General features: G+C 49.5%; 1 long non-coding RNA gene across 1 annotated transcript; it reads left to right on the forward strand.

Annotated features, from left to right (window-relative positions):
- Positions 1-224: 224 nt before the first annotated feature.
- On the forward strand, positions 225-10,310 carry LOC122234641. Its single transcript, XR_006212504.1, has 4 exons — positions 225-983; positions 1,844-1,901; positions 1,985-2,157; positions 10,198-10,310. It is a non-coding gene; the product is annotated as an uncharacterized LOC122234641 (long non-coding RNA).
- The last annotated feature ends 212 nt before the right edge of the window (positions 10,311-10,522 follow it).

Below are 10,522 nucleotides of genomic sequence, written 5' to 3' on the forward strand. Positions count from 1 at the left end.
CTGAAACCCAGACAGTATCTTTTCTCCTGTAAGAATGCTGATTTTTTTTTTTTTTAGACCATCAGAGTACAGGTCCCCTTCCTCTGAACTCGACCACTCCTCGCCCAAATTGGGAGCTCTTTTCAACGTTCAGTTAGAAGCCCCCACTTCCAGAAAATAACTGGTCATAGTAGATGACTGTGAGAACCCAGGGGTTCGAAGCATTCCAGAAGGTAACAGCTTGGGGAGGGAGGTTCCCAGGTAGAGGCATTAAAGAGCTAGCTGTTGGAGCAGCGTATTCTGGGAGGGATAGATTTCACTTCCTACACGTGTTAAACAGCAGGCTGCGGGACCGAAAGCGCCCTCCTTCGCTACCAGAACGCCCCTGGAGTAAACCTGCCATACATTGGGAATTGGTCTTGGGAGCTGCGTTCGCCGAATCTCTGAGAAGGATGTTTGACCCGGTGCAAAGTGAACCCAGTAGGCAGTGCACATATCCAACTATTAGGAAGAACCGTGACAAAACGTGTCTCCCTCTGCCAAGGATAAGAGCCGCCACCCCCCCCCCGCCCCCCACTAAGTAAACATAATCATCATCACCATCGAAGACCTAGCGAAACAAAAATGTAGAACCAGTGGGAAAGAATTTCATTACTTGGACTCAAAAGAAGAAGCAAAACACTGAAATACAGAAGGGAATTTCAGAAAACTTCTTTTCGACGGGCCACATCTGATCTCTATGTCCCAGGAATGGAAAGCCATTTAAAAAAAGAAAGAAAAAGAACAGACAGAGATGAAAACGCAGCAGAATTAGAAGGGAACTACGTGAGATGAGAAAAACTGGCTGAGAAATTTGAAACGTCGCTGGGCAAGGAACATCACCGCTTTGTTCAACATGACATCACCAAGGCCTAACACAGCACCTGGGTATCACCCGTCTATGTTCCAAAAGTCGCCAGAAGCCCAGCCAAAGCACCAGAGGACCATTGTTTCGCATCGCAAAGGTTAGAACAGGTTGCTGTTCGTGAAAAAGTAGTTCTCTATCAGTAGGTTATAGACCTTGATCTTTTCCCCCTAATGCTCTGATAATCTAATCGCCATCTATATCAGATTAATAATCAACAGTTCACATTTCTGTATAAATTGGATGCAGCTGGGGAAATAGGAACATACACACCGCAGAATAAAGTCAATTAGATCATATGGACTGTTAGAGACTGACTGTGTCCCCCAGAATTCATGTGTTGAAACTGAATCCCCAATCAGATGGTATTTGGAAGCAGAGCCTTTGGGAAGGGATTAGGTCATGAGAGCAAAGCCATCATGAATGGGATTAGTGCCCTTATAAAAAAAAGGGGGGAGGGGGGAACTCCAGAAAGCTCCCACCAAGTGAGATTATGGTAAGAAGACAGTAGTCTCAGAACCAGGAAACAGGCTCTCACCAAACCCGCCAGTCCCTTCATCTTGGACTCCCCAGCCCCCAGAACTGGGAGAAATTAATTGCTGTGTGTGTGTGTGTGTGTGTGTGTGTGTGTGATAAACCACCGAGTTTATGGTATTTTGGGGATAGCGGCTTGAATGCTCTAAGTCATGGGAGGTTACTACATGACTCCAGCCTTATTAAGGCTGTGCCCTGAAGGGTTAAGTTAATGGCACTCCTCCAGATTCCGAGAAACATTTAGGGCCATTTAAAACCATTAGGATCAGTACCCCTTTTGGTTTGGATACGTGTGTACTTGTCTTCCTCTAGTTCAAAATGACTCCTTGTGCTATCAGTGTCTCTCCATCACATTCGGTAAGGGATGTAATAATTGTACACTACTTTTTCCTGCTCAAAGTGTTTTCACATCCATTATGTCATTAGAGCTCCGCTGCAACCCAGAGAGGTAGATCGGGTGTCCTCCAGTGTCCGTTCTGAAGAGGTAAGTCGCAGAAGGGAAGAGAGTGCTGTGGCTTTCCAGCTCATAGAAGGAAAAAGACAGTAGATCCATGTCCCTCCTCACAGCGTTTGGCTCCCCTTCTGGCCACGAGTCAACTTCGGGACACAGTGCTCGAATCGAGCTCCTGCCTCGCAGAAACCTCAGCCGACAAGCATACCGAGGACTTCCTCCGAAGAGATGGCTAAGAAACTTCTAGAATGACAGGCGGCTAAGACCCTTGAAAACTATCAACAGAAGCGTAAGCGATATTGGTCACCTTGGGGAAGTGAGGCATGCAAGGGGTACGGAAGGATAGCTCTGCATCATTGGTAGGTTCTGGTTCTTGGCCTTGGGGGCTGGTGCACGGATCCGTTCAAACCGTGATAGTTTCCGGGACCGAATGTACCCTTAGGCTTTGGGCGCTTCTCTGTGTCCAGATTATGGGTTCGATAGAAGTGGGAATTATTTTAAGGCCCGGATACCTTTCCGACTCCGCGTTTGCCTTTTCTTCTCCGTCTCTTGGTGTTTTGTATTCTTTTTCTCTCCTCTCCCAGGGTGAATCACCCTACTTGTTAAAACTGTACTAGAGCAAATGTTGGTAAATGATGTGCCTGGTGGTAGTGATTAAGTCAAATCAAACACATTTGTCACTGAAGAGATGGCCTCCAGCTGTTTATCTGGGAAATATAATTGAATACTAATGGGATAAACACCAAGTTGCCAGTTTTATTTTCACTAAAGGTGTGGGCTCAAACAAGAGAGGGTGAATTTCGCTACGTTTAAAATACAAAGAGAATTGTTTTTAAAAAATACACAAAACCTCTTCCAAATGTAACTCAGCTGCTTTTGTCATCATTTTGTGTCACTCCCGCCAAAGAGAAACCAACAAGAAGATATTCTTATTTACGTGGTACAAGTGGTGCTTTAACCCCAAACTTGCTATGCTCTTGACTTCTGGAAAAACCTATGCACGCATTTCCCACTGCCTTCGCTCAGTTAGCGCTGCCCGGGGATTCTTGTTACATCCCTGTCCTCGAGCCATACTCGCTACCGAATAGCAGTTATCGAGAGTTGGACAGAAGTGATAATGGGCTCTGAAAATATTTGTTATTGAACAGCCCGAAAAGTAGATGTATGGTAGAAAAGACTGTGGCATTGCAAATGGAGGTGAAAAGTCTGAACAAAATTGTTTTGCGAGCAAAAGGAGTCCCGACGGCCTTCTCTAATATTTCCGAAATACCCTAAGCAGTCTCCAAACTGAATCACAAACTCGAGCCTCCCCCCCCCCCGCCCCCACCCCGAGGATGCCTGCCATCTCAGAGAGGTTAAGTACACTCTGAATAAACAGCAAACACAGACTCAATGAAGACACCAGGAAAATGTGGTTCATTTTGATCAGGCATCTTTGGGCTAGTTGGTCTTCCAAGTTGCAAAGGTGTTAAGGGGCAGCTTCCAGCGTCCCTCTTTTGGATGAAATCATGGACGCGGAGCAGTTAAGCAACATGCCCAGGGTTCCAAAATGGGAACCCAGGTTTCCAGGACAGTTTTGTGACTCTCTGTGGAGATAGCTAGAAACCACACAGGTCAAGCATTAGCATTGGTGGTGTAACAGGAAACAAAGTAGGTTTGTATGCAGGATGCTCGCATAGCCGTGGACCGTCTTTTAGGAATGGACTTGGCCAAGCCCCAGAGACCGAACAGATCGACAGTGGCAGGGACAGTTGGACAGGGTTGCAACGGAATGAACAGTCAGTCCGTGCAGGTGGCAATTGGTCCCTGGGAAGTCTGGCAAGAAGCTATATCATCGGAGGTCTTGAAGAAAGGCAGAGTCCAGGATCTGGAAAGTCCATCAGTAGGTCATGGAGCCAGCTTCCAGAAGGGCTGCAAGTATTCTGAGCACAAGAGACCTCGAAGAATTCCAGGACCATCCACGCTGAGAAATCAGACAGATTCTGTTTCACGCACACATTCAGGTCCTTGCTTTTCTACTCCCTCCTTGTGTATCGTTGCCTATGACCCATCACCTCTGATCCCTGGGAGAGGTTTCCCCACGGGCAACACTTTTCAGCCTCTCTTTGAATGAGAACCAGAGAAAGACACCATTAATAGACATTTTGTTGTTGCTGTTCTGTCAAACCGTTCTTACCTCTTCCCCTCAACTGTATTTCCATGCGAAATTCCTTAACGATACACACAAAGAGGAAAAAAGCGGGTCCGCATGCATGCTAATGACACTGTGTTCGTTTCTTCTCAAGCACAGCGTGCTAAAGGAATCGTGTTACACTTTTGTTTTACTCTGCTGTATTCTGTAGCTCAGTTGTCATGCTCTCCCTTGGCAGGCACAGCGGAACCAAAGGGATTATACACTTAGCATCTGGAAATATTCCACTATCATCATAGACCAAAATCTGTACCCTGCCTCTTCCCTCCTGCGCCAAGCCAGTAAAACGAGAAAGAGAAGGCTGCGTTTGCACATCCAGAACAGCCCCATCAGAGGAAGCCAGCGGGCTAATGGGAATCCCATGTTCTACGAGCCGGTGACTTATTCTGGAAGCGAAACCCGCATGTGGCCGGTGAGGGGGAGAGGACTTGGAAAGATTTAGGTGACAGGCTTTTAACACTGTCAGGGAGGGAAACATTCACATCCTCAAACTCATGAATACAGCACCATCACACGTTTCTCCAGAAAGCGGGGCGTAACTCCAGACCCTTCGTGAGGCAGGTAAGTAAAGACCAGTGGAGCTGTCCTCAAGCCCTGGGGAGTCTGCCTGCCACTGCCCGCCCCCTGCTGACCTCACAAAAGGCCGGGTTTCTAACTCCTGCCTCCCCAAGGCTTTCTGCAAGCCAGGGGGCCGTGGGGCCATTCGGGGATAATCAAACCCCCAGAAGTGAAATTGTCCTCGGCAGGACATTACCTTCATGGCTCTCAGTCTTTGGATCCAACTACTTTTGGATGCCCGGGCCCCACTGCAAAGCTATCCAGTGAGAATCTCCGAGGACGGGACCCAGGCATGCCTGGCTGTTAATAGCACCAGACGTCAGCTGTGCCCCTGTCCCCACCCTGCGCGGAACAACAGGTCCTCAGCCAAGAATGGTTTGCGGATTCATTTATTTTTTACGTCTCACTCTGCCATCTGCGACAGTGAGTGATTTCTTCTTGGGAGAGGTTTCCATCCCAGAGATATTCCGTGGGAGGACATCTAATCATAAATTAAGAGGGAGAAAATGCAAGGGTCCTGTCTCCGTACGGAATCCGTTAACCCTATTACCGGTCCTTTCCCACCTTGCCTCAACTCCAGCTGACTCGTGCCCATAGGGAAAAGGCAATAGCTTTACCAAAATACAGTGTCCAGGTCTCGGGTGTTCACATAAATAGAATTTTCCCTACCAAAGGGGAGCCGAGATTGTAGGATCCTTGTAACATATGCGCACGTGGGTCCAAGCCAAATGCAAATCATGCCCTGGCCCTGTTTGGAGAGCTGGCTGTGTGCGGGGGAAAGAACCCAAGCCAGGGAGTTCAGAGACCACGGGCTGTTTCTGCTTTGGCCGCAGTAGCTCCGGGAGTCTGGGCAAGCCACCTCCCCCTGGGGCCCCGGCGTCGTCACCAGTGAAACAAAGTTGTAACAAAAGCAGTTGGCCCATCCGTAGGCGACTCTTCACGCACCCACCTTCCCTCGTGCCTGGCGGCACCTACTCTGCTCTGTCCTCAGACCGGCAGCCTCAACCAGCAACATCCGGGGAGCCTGTGGGTGACGCAGAGCTTCGCCCCTGGTTGCCGTCTACCCCAGTCTCTTGACCTCGCGTCTCCCCGTCTGGCAGGCCCCACCCGGCCCTAACCTGTGCCACCGTCCCGCCGACCCCAGACCGGAACTGGAGCCAAAAAGAGAACCGAACCCCTCCATCCTGACACTGAGCTTTGATCCCCACGTCTTGGACAGAAGCCCTAAACCTGAACCCCAGCCCGGTCGGTCACTTTGCATGTTTCCCACTGAGAAGCATTACTTTTTTTAAGTTTATTTATTTATTTTGAGAGAGAGAGAGAGAGAGAGAGAGAGAATCCCAAGCAGGCTCCCCGCATTGTCAGCAGCACGGGGCCTGACACGGGGCTCGAACTTATGAACCATGAGCTTGTGACCTGAGTCGAAATCAAGAGTCGGACGCTTAACCGACTGAGCCACCCAGACACCCCTGAGAGGCGTTCTTGGTGCCAAGAATCTGCAGGGCTGTCCCACTAGGTGAGCCCCGCCCCCTTCCCAGGTGCCCACTGTGGCTCTCTGCCCACCTGCCAGTGGTGCCTGGGAAGCAGCCAGGGATTGCCTGGCCTTTCTTCCATCTGACCCCACAGTCCCTGCAGCTGGGTTCATGGCTGTCCCTAGCAGGCAGGCTTGGTGCTGAGTCTCGACCTCTTCTAGCCTGGCTCATCCCCCATCCGCTGGGTAAATGAAGCCCCACCCACCATGCCGAGCCTGGCCCTCCAACCTGTCATCTCCATTCCCTTTAGAAAATGCCTGTGCTGCCTTGACTCGGAGGGACGCCCATTCTTGCTGCCACCCATGCCCCTGGGGCTTGGACACCGTTGAACATTCCCCCCCCGCCACTGAGCACTATATTTCTTTCCTTATTTCTTTTGCTGCTGTAACAAGTTACCACAAACGTAGTGGTTTAAACAATGTAAGTTTATCTTTATTTATAAGTGAATCTTTATTATCTGGAGGTCAGAGTCTCCCCGAGCTAAAATCGAAGTGTCGGCCGGTTCCCCCGGAACCCTAGGGGGAACTCATCCCTTGTCTGTTCCGGCTTCTAGGGGCTGTCCGCATTCTTGGTCTGGGTCCCTCTTCCAGCTTCAAAGCCAGCAATCACATCACTCTGACCTCTGTTTCCTTCCTCACATCTCTCTCTCAATCTCTCTCTCTCTCTCTCTCTCTCCCCAGATGCCTCTTTCCTTATGAGGACCCCCGTGATTATACCGGCCCCACCCCAAACCAACTCATCTACAGTTCCTTAACTTACTCGCCTCTGCAAAGTCCCTCTTGCTATGTAAGGTACCATACCCACAGGTTCTGGGATTAGGTTCAAGTTCTCTGTGACCTTGACATCTCTCTCTCCAGTTCTTTCCCCCTCCCTGACCATTTTGCCTTAAGGACCAGTGGATCTTTGTGTCCCTTAAATGTTGGTGATCCCAGAACTTCACTCAGGTCCTGTTTCTACCATACACACTCCCTGTGCATTCACACCATCATGAGTTAGGCCTTTCACCTATAGATTCCCGAATGCAGGTCCCCAGCTCAATCCCTTTCTCCTGAGATTCAGATCTATACATCCAACGGTCAGGCTGTGGCCCTCTGCCTGGGCAGATGCCAAGACCAGTGTTCCCAATGGGTGCTGGGCCCCAGAACCAAGTCAAGAGGGGCCAGTGTCAGAGCCTTGACTGGGGGGGACCTCTGGGGGTTGTTCTGCTCCCCTTTTGAGCAACAATTGAAGAGACAAGCTCATTCCTGCAGCAGAAAGAAACACGGACAGGCAGAAGGAATAAGCCACCCTCAACTCATTAATCTTCCTCTCTTTATTTGTACAAAGTCCCACTTTCCACATCTTGCTCTCCTAGAACCTTATCCACGAGAATACCAACAATTAAAAATGATACAGGGAAGAAAGTACACCAGACAACAACGGGAACGACTATCTTCTGTTGAGCAGTTGCCAGGAATTGCGTTAAGAAGAGTACAGGAAAATATTTTATCTTATTTAATCCCCACGACGAGCCAGTGAGGTCTTTCTCATCTCCAATGAAGAAAACGTGGTTTCGGTGGTTAAGTAACTCACCAAGTTCATACAGTCAAGGAGAGACAGGGCTGGACTTGAACCGAGGTCTGGCTGACACCGATGTTCGTGCTATTAACAGTGGCTTCCCTTCTTCCACAAGGCAACACTCATGCTTCCGGGTGTGCTTTGTCCTTCCGTGGTCGCTCCAGAAATCTGTAGGTCTAGAGAGAAGTTCTCGCTGTCAACTAGCACACATACTACCATTTCTCAGGCTCGGGGGTCAGATTATCCAAGAGGGTTGGAGTCATGAAAGTGCCCCGGGGACAGATTGCCTGGGAACTGCCTGCCCCGTCGCCCCAAGGCCCCCGGCACGCCTGTGTATAATTCGCACTGGTTGGAGGAAATCATTGCTGGCTATTGATTCTGGAAGCAGCTGAGACACAGGGAACAAATACAGCCCAGTAATAACACGGCGAGGGAGAAAGCCGAGAGGGGAACCCACGCGTTCACTTCACTCCTCAGCGGTCGATAAGCTGTTTCCTGAGACTCATTACTCTTCTGCGCCTGGATCCCAGCAGCGTGGGCGTCACCGGGAGCTTCCTCACTGCCGCGTTATCCTAATGGATACGGTCTGAGTTTGTACAGTTCCGGAGCGATGGCAGTCTGCCGGAGGAGGTCATGGGGGGCGCTGTGACCACTGGTTGGCCCGCAAGCTGGCCCTGGGCAATTGGAGGCTACTCACCCCCTCCCCTGTCCTTGGAATATATATTCTGCCTGCCATTCCCACCGTGGGGTGCGGTTCCAAGGATCCAGCCTTGAGAGGTAAGGTGTGGTTGAGAACCTTCTGGACTGTGTACTTTAAGAGACACAGTTCAGTACTCAACTCCATATAGGCTACTCCATGAACTTTTAAGATGGGGCAGGCAGGTGGAGACCTACTCATCTTGTGGCCGCCCAAGACAAGTCTCATACATGTGAGTCACACATATATGTGTGTTACAGCACACAAATGCTTCTTCTTTTCGTTCAATCAGTTAACAATTGTTAAGAGCCTACCATGGCCAAGGCAGTACCAGGCACTAGAGATATAATAGGAAGCAAGACAGACAAGGCAGACACACTCTCTGCCCTTACAGCTAACAATCTGTTGTCATTTCATTTCAATGGGGACACTTGGCAACCTAGAAAATGCCCAGGAGGAAGGCAGGCGGGAACAGCTCAAGAGAGCACATGACAAGATTAGCCAAAATATCGGTAATTTTTGAAGCTGAGTGAAGAGTACATGGTGAGCAGACGAGCATATTGTTCTATTTCTGTGTTTGGAAACTTCCCTAAGTCATGTCAAGAGTTGGTCGTGAGGAAAACAAAGTAAATGTACTGTGTGTTGCCCAAAAGGCTAATGAATACCCCTGAAATTGCCTAGCGCTTTTGAAACCAGTGTGGCCCCAATCAATCCTCACAGGAGTGGCGGAAGGTAATCAGGGGGAGTAGTGACTACCCCTGCTTTACAAATGAGGAAAAGACTAGACTCCAAGAAGCTCAGAGGCAGGAGAATTCACATCTCCATCCTAATGTCTGACTTGATTAGAATCCCATCCACCACAATACAGGTCAAGGTTACAGGGGGATAGTTCGGAGTCTAATACGAACAAGAACTTTTAACCTCTACAGATGGTATAGGCCTCCTTGAAAAGTAGTGAATCTCTGGCACTAGAAATGTCAAGAAGGTGGAAGCTTCTCCCACTAGAAATGACTTGGGGAGATTTCTGCGATAGGTGGGATCATAGATGGAGAGCATCAAGGGGGCCCTTCAACGATTAATTCCGATGGTGAAGGAGATTTCAAAAGGCTTCTCTGGATTCCCTTATTGGTTCTTTCTCGGGGGGGATATGGCAGAGAAAGGTCATCCAGGTTGCACTTCGGTCACCACTTGTATATTAAGAGGAAAGAACGCCAAAAAAAACAGCTCCCATTTAATGAGCAGGAACCCTCTGCCATGCACCTGCTGAGTGTATCTGCATTATCTCACCTCATCTTCGCATAACCCTCATCGGTAGATACCATAATTATATCCGAGGCACGGGGAAGTAAACTAACATCCAGCTGACAAAAGATTCTTGGCGGGAATCTCGACAGCAACCCTTGAGTTTATGGAGAGAGCCGGCCCGCTCCTGGGATGCTCTGCTCCCTTTCCCTTGCTTAGAATTCTCTAGCACCCGGGGAGGCCAGCTCCAGACAGACAAGGGCACTTAGGGAGTGGAAAGGAAAAACAAAGGCACCTGCAAGAGCCAATTTGTGAGTTGAAATTCAACTCCAAAACCTAACTGTTTGTTCCTTGAGCTAAAGTCCTGGGCTTTGATCACAGTTACTAACTGGTGAACAGCCCCGGGACTGGCCTCGGTTCCCTGCAGGGAAAGGTAAACATTCTTGGGGAAATGCAAACCCATCACTAATGGTCTAAAATGGCCCGTAATGGAGGCATAATTTCTTTGGGGAACGAGCCCCCTGTAAAGGTAAAAGGTTGTTATTTTTACAGGCTGAATGCACGATCTTTCCAACGGCAGTCAGAACCCTTCTTCCCGTACTGACGGCACCCGCAGGGCAGATACAGAAAGAAACACCAATTTCCCAACCGAAACCCCTGCTCGCTCTGCTTAAGGGCTTGGTGCCTCCCCCCCAGCGTGGAGGTGAGTGTCACCCACTATAGTTTTCGCCTGAAAGGGAGGTGGATAGGTGAGGCTGAGAAGGTATAATTAACAGGTGGAGCCTGGAGCGTCTCGGATTGTGACACCAGGCGAGCCTTTCTCTGCCGACTGTGCCTCTGAAAAGAGCCTTCCCCGCCACCTTTATCAAAACCACTG

This window comes from Panthera tigris, chromosome E3 (assembly GCF_018350195.1).
Source record: "Panthera tigris isolate Pti1 chromosome E3, P.tigris_Pti1_mat1.1, whole genome shotgun sequence".
Classification (NCBI taxonomy): Eukaryota; Metazoa; Chordata; class Mammalia; order Carnivora; family Felidae; genus Panthera; species Panthera tigris.